Below are 11,904 nucleotides of genomic sequence, written 5' to 3' on the forward strand. Positions count from 1 at the left end.
CTCCTAATGGGTTACGGGAAAGGATCGATTGGGCTGTTATACTCCAGAGGGACTTCTAAACTCTGGAGTGTTCTACTAGTGCAGTTATTCCAACAGAAAAGACTTTACATCTAGTATTGTATTAACTCCTCAAAAAAAAAAATCCATAAATGCAGTAGGGAAATAGATAAATGTACATTATTTTGATGAAATACTGTGCAGATGTAAAAAATAATGGAAGAACTTTGGACAACTAGATTTGTTGATATCTGGGAAGGTTGGCAATGCACATATATTATATCTCAGCACTTCCCCTCCCGGGTATCCTCTCTGGTGAAATTCTCTCACACATGCACAAAAGGAGGCAGCTTTGAGAATGTTGGTAGCCATGCTGGTTTATATAGCAAAAATTGGAAACCACCTAAATGCCCATCAAGAGAAGTATGGATGATTGATTATATTACATTTTTGCAGTAGAATACTCTGTGTCAAGGCAAATGAATGAACTTGAGCTACCCATATCAGTTGGAATGAATCTCACAAATACATGATTGAGGGAGAAAAGCAAGTTGAAGGAAATGAATACATAATAATACCATTTATATAAAATTTGAATATGCAAAGCTCTCTATTGGGTATACATACAAACCTATGTAGTAAAAGAATAAAGAAATGCATAGGAATGAGAAGCACCAAGTTCAAGAAGGTAATTATCTCAGGTGGGAGGGTGGGAGATGTGAGCAAATGTATTGTACTCACTGTATTGTTTTTTAGACCTCTCTGAAGTATTGCATAATTGTTTTAATGAGGCAGTATATTGTAGTGTATGATTCTATTTTACTGTAAGAACTATATATGTGCATTTGTGTATGTGTGCATGATTGGTGAACAGAAAAAAATCTGGAAGGTTATGCATGAAGACTCTCACAGTATTGTTAGAACACCTCTGGGAGATGGGATTATAGGGTGTAGGAGGAGTTTCATTTCTTACTTTACATATTTCTGCATTAGGAGGATTATTACAAATACCATGTGCTACTTTTACAATTAAAAATAAATAATGCATCAACCAATTCACTACAGATTTCTAAACCAGTCTGTCAACAAATATTTATTAAGCACCTACTAAATATTTATTAACCATCAACTATATTGATTAAGCATCTATGCATTCAGGCACTGCTATGGATACTGAGGATACTATGATTAACAAAAAATGATACTACCCTGGTTCTCATGGAGTTTATATTCTGGTGGAAGAGGTGAATGTTAATCAAATAATCACACAATTAAATGTAAAATGCCACGTGTGCTAAATGCTGTTGCATAGGATTTGACCTGTTCCAGAAGGTCAGAAAGGCAATCTCAGCAGTAAGAAGCTTGAACAGTGATAGGAAAAGGAGCAAGAGTTAACTGGAGAAGCAGGAAGGGAAGGGCATCTAGGAGAAAGAACAGCATGTGCAAAGGCCCTGTGGCAGGCGAAAGCAGAGTAAAAAGGAAGACTGGCTTATATAACTCGTGGCACTACTAAGCTAGGAAATTCTGCAAGAACAGGTTTGGCTGGGCTGCAGTGGGAATGAGGCAAAGATCACAGTGTTTGATGTATTTGCCTCTGGGAAAATGTCGTATGATTCAGAATCCCCATGGCAACCCGGAGAAGAAGCCAATTCAGACAATCACCATACAGATGAAAGGAATAATTGCCAACACTTTTTGAGCACTTACTTTATACCAGGCACTGTTTTAAACGCTGACTTGCATTAACTAATTTAATCCTAACCACAACCTCATAAAGCAAGGACTATCATTTTTCCCACTTACAGAAGAGAAAACTGAGGAGCAGATGGAAAAATGGGGCATGGAAGTTTTAGTCATTTGACATCTAGATAAATAAAACCAAAACACAGAATAATTTTTAAAACAACCTTTAATTATTTGGGATCTTTGTTTTCTATTGCGATATTAACAGAAATATATATATTCTATTTATAATATATATTCAATAATATATATTATATTAAATAATAATATGTACTTGTATGTATATATTTAGTTTAAATTTTACAGCAATTCTGGGGTTAACTGAATTAGAGAACAGGGCTGAAAGCACACCTATCACCCTTCCGTTGCTGGCCAACTGGTTGCACTTCCTCAATGTTTGCTACAGGAAGCTGTCAGCTAAAAATATATGGAGAATTTTCTACTTAATGCATGCACATAATTTCTACTCTCCAATAGAAAAATATTAGGGATTTGTCAACAATTTGGCTTGTAGGCCAACTATAAATATTTTATGCAACAGTAATCCTCTTCCATCAAAAGTTGAAGAAATGACCCAATTCAAAAACAAAAAAACCAAGCAGAACAAAACAACAAAAGCAAACACCCCGTCAGGATTTGCAAAAGGAATCATAAATGTTTCCATAAATTCTCACCCTGCTTTTAGACAAATACCTTTCCAATATAAGGACTTTAAAACATCCATAAAGTGACACAATTATGAGTTGGTAAAGATGGTGCCAACCAACCTCGAACCATAAACGATGTGAAACATTTTACTAACATATAAAAGACATCTTTAAAAATAAGTTAGAAATGGTCATGTAATATAATGCCACACCTTAAATTCTTCCAGAGATGATGCTCCATCAGAAAGTCTGGTTTTAATTACCATGTAGATTACAAATAAGGATGGAAAGGCTCATGGCAAGAAGCACCGCTTCCCATGCCAACATTTAAATCATTAAAGCTTGCTCAGCATAAAGCCAACAAGTCAATCAGACTGAAACCAACATGCCTGGACTGGCCGGTCCGCCCTGCAGAGCTTGGGGCTTTGCTGTGCTCCGTCAACTGTCCTTCCACTCCTAATGGGCCTCAATTCCCACTTTATATTTATGTTCCAGCTGCTGCGAAAGGCTGCAGCTGTGCTGACCAGACAGCAGAAATAGAAGCGGGGGAAATAACCATACACGTTAAAAACCAATCCATTCCCAAAACACGAAGCAGGAATTTCGGTCTATTCAGCTTCACAAAAGAACTCTTACACGACACAAGTAGAGGTTGAGTTTCTATGGCTGCATGACACAAATATCTTGAGGCTGAATTTTTTTCTAAACATGAATCATTCTGAGAAGGTTTCTAAATTTATCTGTCTTACCCATCTTGTGGCATAATACATGAGAAAAATGAGAAGAGCTCTTGAATTACTCACGGTCGAAATACAAACAATGTTACTTAACTACAGAACTTAAAAAGTTGCGTTCTGACACAGGGAAGAGAATTGGTCTGAGGAGTTGGTAGAGCTGAGCTGAAGTCATCAGTGGGTTAAATGCTAAACATGTGAACTTAGGCAAATTGCTTTGCTCATTCCCCAATCACATCTGGCGAGCTCCTTCCTTGGTCTCAGAGGATTAGTGAGATAAGGGGCATTCACGTGCCTGCCACAGGGGCTGCCCAGCAAAGCATTTTCTTTTTTAGTGCAGGCAACTGTGTGAACTGCATTTTCACCTATTCTACTTCATACTAGCCTACTTGCTTGCCCCGTATTTTTTTAATCCAACCAGTTCTAGGCATCCCTATGATAATACACAGTTTAACTTGAATTTATTTGCATCCACTAGTCTTATTAAAAAGGTGAGTAGTTTCTATATGTGGGAAACCTAAAGTGCATAAACCTAGACATGAAACTGTCTGCTCAGCAAAGTCATACCTAAAGATTAAGAACAGGGGCCTCTTGACTCATGCTTCCCAAACCATTACAGAGGCTCCCAGCCCACACAAAGGCAAGAACCTGTCTGGAGAGCTTACTACTGGGAGGAGGGGAGAGACAAACTGGGCAATTGGTGTCACTATTAGCATGATTAAATCATGGAGATCAAAAGCTGGATGGGCCCTTAGGGGTTTAGTCCAATTTCCTGACATTTTAGATTGGGCAGAGGAAGCTTAGGAAGATTTGCCTCAGTCAGCCAGTTCAAAATGATTCGACTGGAACAAGATGAGGACCAATGGATGCACTTTGGTCCAGAGGTCTAAGAAAGGATAACCTCTAACTCATACTAGTTAACCAATGGGCACCGTTTTCTAAACATTTCATGTAGGAGATATATTTTTTTAACAGTGGTTTCCTTTCATGGTGAAAAAAGGACCTTTTCCCACATCCTGAATACATGTACACAGTGAGATTTCAGGTCACTGAGGGAATACTAGTACTAGATCTATTCTTGCTTTCTTTTCCATATACAAAAATGGTAGAGAAGAATGTCAAACATAACCAAATGAAAGGGAAATTCAGTAAACATCTTTCCACTTGATATATTCTTACCATGAAGACACTCTGTAGAGCTGACAGGGGATTACAGAGAATGGCAACCCACATGGGTATAAGGAAATGGCAGTGGACATTCAAATGAACTGGGCACCAAATCAATGAAAAGGCAGCTAGTGACTTGGACACTCGTGGAACTAAAATCACAGGCCATAGTCCTACTACGTGCCTAGTCAGATTCAAGTCAAGTTCAGGGGTTTTGCTTTTGTTTTGTTTGTTTACCTTTGCAAACAGTGGCTTTTAAGGTTGGATTTCAATATACTCTAAATGATAAATATCAATCATGACATAAAGACACCCGTTTTCATAAAGTTGGTAAGACTATTTTGCCCATCATGGTTGCCTTCCTGTTTCGCAATTGATAAAACAAGGCTAATTGTTACAGAATAACTGACTAGGTTTCTTTATGGAATCAACAAAGTGGATGCAAGTGGACTTTTCTAGATTAAAAGAGACTTAAGACACCTAATAACCAAATGCAATGTGTGGACCTTGACTGCATCCTGGTTCAAAGAAACCAATTGTAAAAGTCATTTAAGAAAGAAAGAATCAGAAAATCTGAAAGGAAAAAAACAGTATTAAATGCTGTTAAATGGTAATATATTGTATTGTAGGCAGGTGGGAAATACCCTAACTTTTTAGAGACCCATTCTCAGTATTTAACGGATAAATGTCATGATATCTAATAACTCAAATACTTAAAACATGTAGATGCTCACTGGCCATCCAAAGCAAACAGACCTTGAGATGTCATTGGGGAAAGAAACACCATTCTTTATGTCATCCCTCCAGCTGGTTTATCAGGTCGTTTACTATTATCACACAAGTACGGCTGAAGCTCTATTTCTGCATTAAAAGAAACAGGACATTTGACATTTGTGTATTTGTTGGGATTGTTTGAATATGAAGATTACTAACTTAAAAGGGTATAATTTTATACTATTCTTTTTAATTTTTAAAATGTCTCTAGCAGCACTTGGTTTTAGTTGTGACAATTTTAGGCCATAGAGTTCTGAGCTGTATTAGTAAATATGATGGAAAAAGGCTGCAGCTACATTCTCCAAAAAAATTAGAAAATACATTTTTAAAATGCTAAAGAAATATTGGGAAAATCTTTTGTTAGCCTCCTTTACTCCACTCATTTGGGAGTCTTAGTTTCCTGAGTCTGCCATAACAAAGTAATGGCTTAAAGCAACAGAAATTTATCACCTCACATTTCTGGAGGTGAGAAGTCTAAAATGAAGGTACTGGCAGGGCCATGCTCCCTCTGAAACCTGTGGGGGGGGAATCATTTCTTGCCTCTTTCAGCCTCTGGCATTTGTTGGCTTGTAGATGCATCACTCCAATCCCTGCCTCCGTCTCCACGTGGCCTTCTCTCTTGTCTCCATCTTCAGATGGTGTTTTCCTCTCTGTGTCTGCCTGTGTCTCGTCTCTCCTTCTTATGAAGAAACAAATTATATGGATTAGGGCCCACTCTAATCCAGTTTGGCCTCTTCCCAACTAATCACATCTTCAAAGACCCTATCTCCAAACAGATTTGATTCACGGGACCCGGGGTTAGGACTTTAACATGTCTTTTTGAGGGAACACAATTCAACCTGTAACAGGCCAGTTATGGATTATGCTCTGGGGTGGAATGGAAGGTGGAGAGGTGGTCAGATGTGGTTTTTGCATTCCAGAGTGCATCAATGAATATTTCCTGAACGCTTGTGATGTGGTGAGAATCAGCCCAGAGCAAGCCATTGACTTTGAATAGGATGCAGGTTTGAAACTGGAACCACCAGCTGGCTTCAGCAGGGTGCCTTATATGTCTTCCCTGCATGGAGAATGCCCTCTTTGTGCCCACCTCAGCTATTATCCTTGGCAGTTAATACCTGCTATTTGCTAGGAAAAGCCAAGGTTAAGTCATGAAGCATATTTTTAATTCTCTGATAACTAAGAAGAAAATCATCATCAAGGATAGTAGCAATGACAATTCATCACCATGAAGACAGCCGCAGGTGGCAGTAAGTCCATGCTGAACTATCTTCTCCCACTGACCCAGCTCCTCTCATGATAAATTGCCTCAGGTTTTGAGATAGCTGGTGAAGGCGAGGAGAATTATCTATTTGGTATCAGTGGAATTGTTTTCCTGGTCTTCTGGGGGAATTGATCCCTTGATCATGCCTTATTAGTGCCACATTCTTACCAAAAGAACTAACATCACTGCTCCCCACTTTTCCATCTCTATTGATTTTATCTGTTTGCTTTTGTAGATACATACTCAGAATACTGCTTTGATTCCTGTAAACAGCCGAATCATAGTGTCAACAAACATGCTTAAAAGAAGAAAAAAAAAACTCTTAGAAATAATTGTCCATTTGCCTAGGAATTAGTTAACACCCTAGCATACCTTCAAAGGAAAGGATGATGCAAGCACAGTGATTCGTATCTCTGTTCGCAATGTACACTCCTGAATAACAGGAAATACAGCGTGAAAGGAATTTAACCTCACTGGAACTGCTGCTTTAAAGATAGGAATATTTATGCCAAACTTTGTTGTTCTGGAGTTACTGGGATTCCTCAACAGTGACCACATAGGTAGTTAGGAGATCAAAGCAGAAACTTCCAACCGACGTGGATATATTGGACTCTATGGTCTACAGCACACCTAGCTCCACGTTAGAGCTCTCTCTGTGTATGTACACACTCACACACACACACACACACACACACAAGGACATTGCTTATTTGTTATTAATTCACTGTCTTTCACCACAATCAAACCTGTGAAAAATTTCTCACTGTGTTCAGTCAACACAATTTTAAAATTAAATAGTTCAGACAGGGATGAAAAAGCCAAAAATACTCATTTGACTCAGAGTAGTCATCGCCTTTCTTATTAAGAATAAAAGTGACTATTTTTCAGAAAACTTGTCAACCCCTTGTAATTGCAATTGTTTGCTTGCTTTCGGGTTTAAAAAAATTCTCTTAAATGTCAAATGCTATCTTCCAAAGGTGTTTTCCCATTGGCCCAAACCTGACAGCTGTGACTGAGTTGGGGGAATTCACAAAGCTTGAAATCCTGTTTTCAGTCTCAACACACTAGATTTTTCTAGGTCTTTTGGCACTGCTTCCTTTCATCTCTTTTAATCATGCCCTATATGCTTCAGAGCTTTCCTGAAATGCTTCAGAGCACCATAGGACTAGCTGAAATACAGTTTCTATTCAAAAACTGAAACTTTTCACAGATGTAAAGGATTGTTCCGGGAATTTCAACTAACCCGCAACCTCTATTTTTCTCTCCAACTTAAAGCCCAGGAAACCAGAGCTTAATACTGAAATTTTTCCCTAGAATAATGGGGAAAATAAATGTGCAGGAGACTCAGTATATTTCCATCATTAGGTATCCATGCTTTGAGATCATTTTTATGGAAGATTGCTCCAGAGTGAAGCCACTTTAGTGCCTTAATAACAAATCTCTTGTACAGGATCCAAGATGGGCCTGATTTATACTGGCTTCAGTCTAGAGTAAATTGAAATGCCAAAATAGTCCTGAAATAAAACAACAGAGATGGGAAGGCAATTTTTCTAGAAAACAATTTGGCCATATGTTATCAAGAGCTTTAAAAATGTTAATACCTTTTGACTCAGTAATTCCCCTTCTAGGAACCTATTCTAAGCAATTAATTATTAATTCCAACAAACCTTGTGACAGAAATATCTGTCACATTGTAAATTTGTAAAAAGTGGGAAAAGCCTAAATTTCTAATGAGATAATAATAAAATAAGTTAGAGTGCATCCATGCAATAGGAGAATAGTAAAATAAATCATGGCACTATCATTTAAAAAGCCTCTTTTTCAGTAATACTACTGATTTAAACTTGCTTATGTGAATGTTAAATTTTAAAAGTCGGGGTTGGCGTGTTTAACCCCACCCTGATCAAGATGGAGTGAGACCCTTCAGGGCTCTGTTCCTCCAAAGAAGCTTTGAACAACCAGCAAGAACTGGTAAAAACATCTTTCTCAAAGCTCCAGAAAATAGTTAACAGTCTTGCCAAATCAAGAAACAGGCTACTTAAAAGTTGTAAGATCCCATGGTGCCCTGGCTGGCCCCTTCTCCACCCCTCACCAGCGTGGCGTGGAGCCAGCCTGTGCTCCCAGGGCAGCCACTGGTCCCAGTTCCAGAGGAGGAAGAGCAACCCCAGTGCACATACTGGGAGCACGTATGTCTGACCCAGCCTCTCTGGTGGTGCCAGAGGAGCTCACTGCACCAGAACCTGCCCTGCATGCGGAATTCTCTAAACTCTTTGTATGGATAAGTTCTAAGGACAACACTGTCAGTGTACAAAGACCAGGAAAGGCGTTTTCTTCTTTTTCTTCTTCTTCTTTTCTTATTATTTTATTTTATTTTTATTTTTTGGTTAGTTCTTGGTATTCAAGGAAATCTGTGTTATAATACTAACCGGATACAAGCTTAAGGAATAGATGTCTCAGAGTCTAGATTCCAATGTTAACACATTAAATTATCAAAATGACCGGGTTTCAACAAAGGATTATGAAACAAAGTAACAGGAAGCAATGGCCCAGGCAAAGGAGAAAATTAAAAATAAATTAAAATTAAAATTAAAGTATTAGAAACCATCAATGAGGAGGACCAGACCTGGGACATACCAGACAATGGCAAAACTGTCTTTCAAAAATGAACAAGAGATTAAAACAACCCCAGATTAAAAAAAAAAAAAAAAAAAAAAGACTGGAGGAGTTTGTCACCACTACAAGAGATGCTAAAGACTGTTTTGAAGGTTGAAAGGAAGGGACAATAGACAATAGATCATAACTCCATGAATAAATGCCAGTACTATCGTAACTCCACTTTTTACTTCCTACAGGATCTAGAAGGCAAATGCATAAAATGTAGTGATAAATCAGGGGGTTGGGACTCATAATGTATAAATGTGCAATTTATAACAAGAACTACATAAAGATGGGGGGATGGAGGAGTGTAGGAACATAGTTTGTGTATACTAGTGAAGTTAAGTTGGTATCAAAACAAACAAGATTGTTAAAGATTTAGGATGTTAAATTTAAGCCCCATGGTAACTACAAAGAAAATATCAGAGAATATGCAAGCTCACGGAGACAGAAAGTAAAGTATAGGTTCCCGGGGTGGGGGTGGGGGGGTGGCAGAAGAAATTGGGAGTTAATGCAAAATGGATTTAGGGATTTTGTTTGGGAAGACAGGAACATTTTAGGAATGGAAGGTGGTAAGAGTACTGCAACGAAGTGTGATTAATTCAGCTGGATGGTATGCTTCGTAGTAGCTGAGGTGGGAAAGTTTATGTCGTATACATGTTCACAAACAAAAAAAAAAGAAAGAAAGAAAGAGCAACTAAAGAAATAACAATTAAAGGTAATGTGATCCTGGACAGGATCTGAGAAGGAAGAAAAGAAGACCCTGACAGATATTTTTGGGACATATGAAAAAAATGGAATATAGACTATAAGCTTTATATCAATAACAAATTTCTTGAACCATAACTGCACTTAAAGTGGATATGTAAGTGCATATCCTCATTCTTAGGAAACGTACCTAGCAGCATTAAGTGTTCAAGAAGCATGATGTATACAACCTTCACTCAAGTGCTCAGAAAATATATTGATAGCTAGAAAGACAGAGAGACAGTTACCAATAGAGAGATAGGTGAATGGATAGATAGCTAGAATGATAGAGCAAATGTAGCAACATGTTAAAATAGGTAGATTTGGGTAACTGGGGGATAGGGATCTATTGAAGGTCTCCGTATGGAGTTTGTATTGTTTTTGTAACTATGCCATAAGGTTGAAAGTATTTTAAAATCTTAATTGTATATATAAGTGCACACCCTAACAGTCAAACCAGAACTTTTGTCAATTTAAACTTTTTGTTAAAGCTCCTTTACATACTGATATCCCCATTTTATGATATCTCAAGGTATTTTGTTCTTTCTTTTTATCAATAAATATTTATCAAATACCTATTATAGGCCAAGCCCTCTCCCAGGGGTCAAGAATACAGTAACCAATGGTACAGATGTGATCTGTTCATTTGCTTTCTCTCACATACATTAATTCCAATGACTACTAGGCAAACACTCATTACAGCTCACAAGCAGTGTTATGAAGGAAAAGAGCCAAGTGGGGCAGCCAGTCTATCTTAGGAGCCCAGCAAAGACTTCTCTGGAGCAAGAGGAAGAACCAGCCATGTAACGATATTCTAGACAGATGAGAGAACACAGGAATACGTTCTGGGAAGAAAGTAGTTGGGTGCATTTTAGGAACGACCAGGAGGCAAGTATGACTGCAGGAGAATAACTGATGGGAGAGTAACACTGTGACAGGTTGGAAAAACGGTTGGTGAGAGTCACAGCAGGCAACAATTTCTACAGGACTGATGGTGAGGAGTTGGATTTGCTCCAGTTGAAAGCCAATGAAGTAATTTTTTTTCCTCTTAAAATTTGTTTTTTAAAAAAAGAAGCTTTTATTTTGAACTAATTATCAACTCACAGGAAGTTGTGACTGGTTTGGTAGAGAAGTTTAGAGTAGACTGATAGGGGGGCGACTTTGAACGTGCTTATTTGAGATGCCAGTGAGACATCAAGGCTCCATGTGGGAAAACTTGGGGTGGAAAACACTCATTTGAGAAGCAGCAGCATAAAGCCGAGCAAGGCCGGCCTGCTATGATGATAAGCACCAGGCAGACAAAGAACACTTGTTATTTGGCTCAACAGAGTCACTGGAGTTCCACCTGCATTAAAATAAAGTGAATGGGGTCGAGAAAACATTTCCCTCTCAGGTAGTAAACCCCACATGCTCTGGTGTTGATTTGACTGCACAAAAAAAGATGTCAATTTAAAGTAAGGAGTTCTTTTATTTTTTCTCCCCAATACTGGCATCAGCCACCTCTATCAATTTTTTAAAATGTAGTAATTCCCTGGAATTCTCATGTGCCAAAATAACACTTGTTTATAAAATACTTTTGAGAGTCTGGGGAAACTTAAACACTCCAATTCCTAAATGATGATGGGAAGACAATTTAGGATTAATTGAATACTTCAATTGCCATAAAGACAATTTCTAGAACATTGGATTTCAAGTATTGCCATGGTAAGAAATCATCTAATAGATCAAAACCAAGAAAAATATCTTTTCCATTCTATATAATACCCTATGACTCATTCATTTGAGATCGCAGGCTTTGTGCACTGCTGGATGGCTGGCTTGAAACTGAATGCACAGCAAGGAGGCTTGATGACGATGTGAGTGGCTCTTTGCTGTCCAGCTGCAATTCTTTTGTTGGAATGGCCCAGAAATTTCTCACTCCAGAAAATTTAGGATTTTTGTCCCCTTTCAAAAAACCTCTATCTCTTCTCAGCCTTTTGGCTAAGATCAAGTGCAAAATTCCTCTAATTGCATTTACTTCTTTTTTAACTTAAAAATCCATAACATCATTCATTCATTCATTCATTAGTTCATTCGGTGATTATTAATTAGGTCCCTACTATGTGTCTGGCACTGTTCCAGGTGAGGAGGGTATAGATGTGAATAAAACAGACAAAAATCCATCCCCCCCATTCTGCTG

The sequence above is a fragment of the Choloepus didactylus genome, chromosome 9 (assembly GCF_015220235.1).
Source record: "Choloepus didactylus isolate mChoDid1 chromosome 9, mChoDid1.pri, whole genome shotgun sequence".
In the NCBI taxonomy this organism is placed as follows: Eukaryota; Metazoa; Chordata; class Mammalia; order Pilosa; family Megalonychidae; genus Choloepus; species Choloepus didactylus.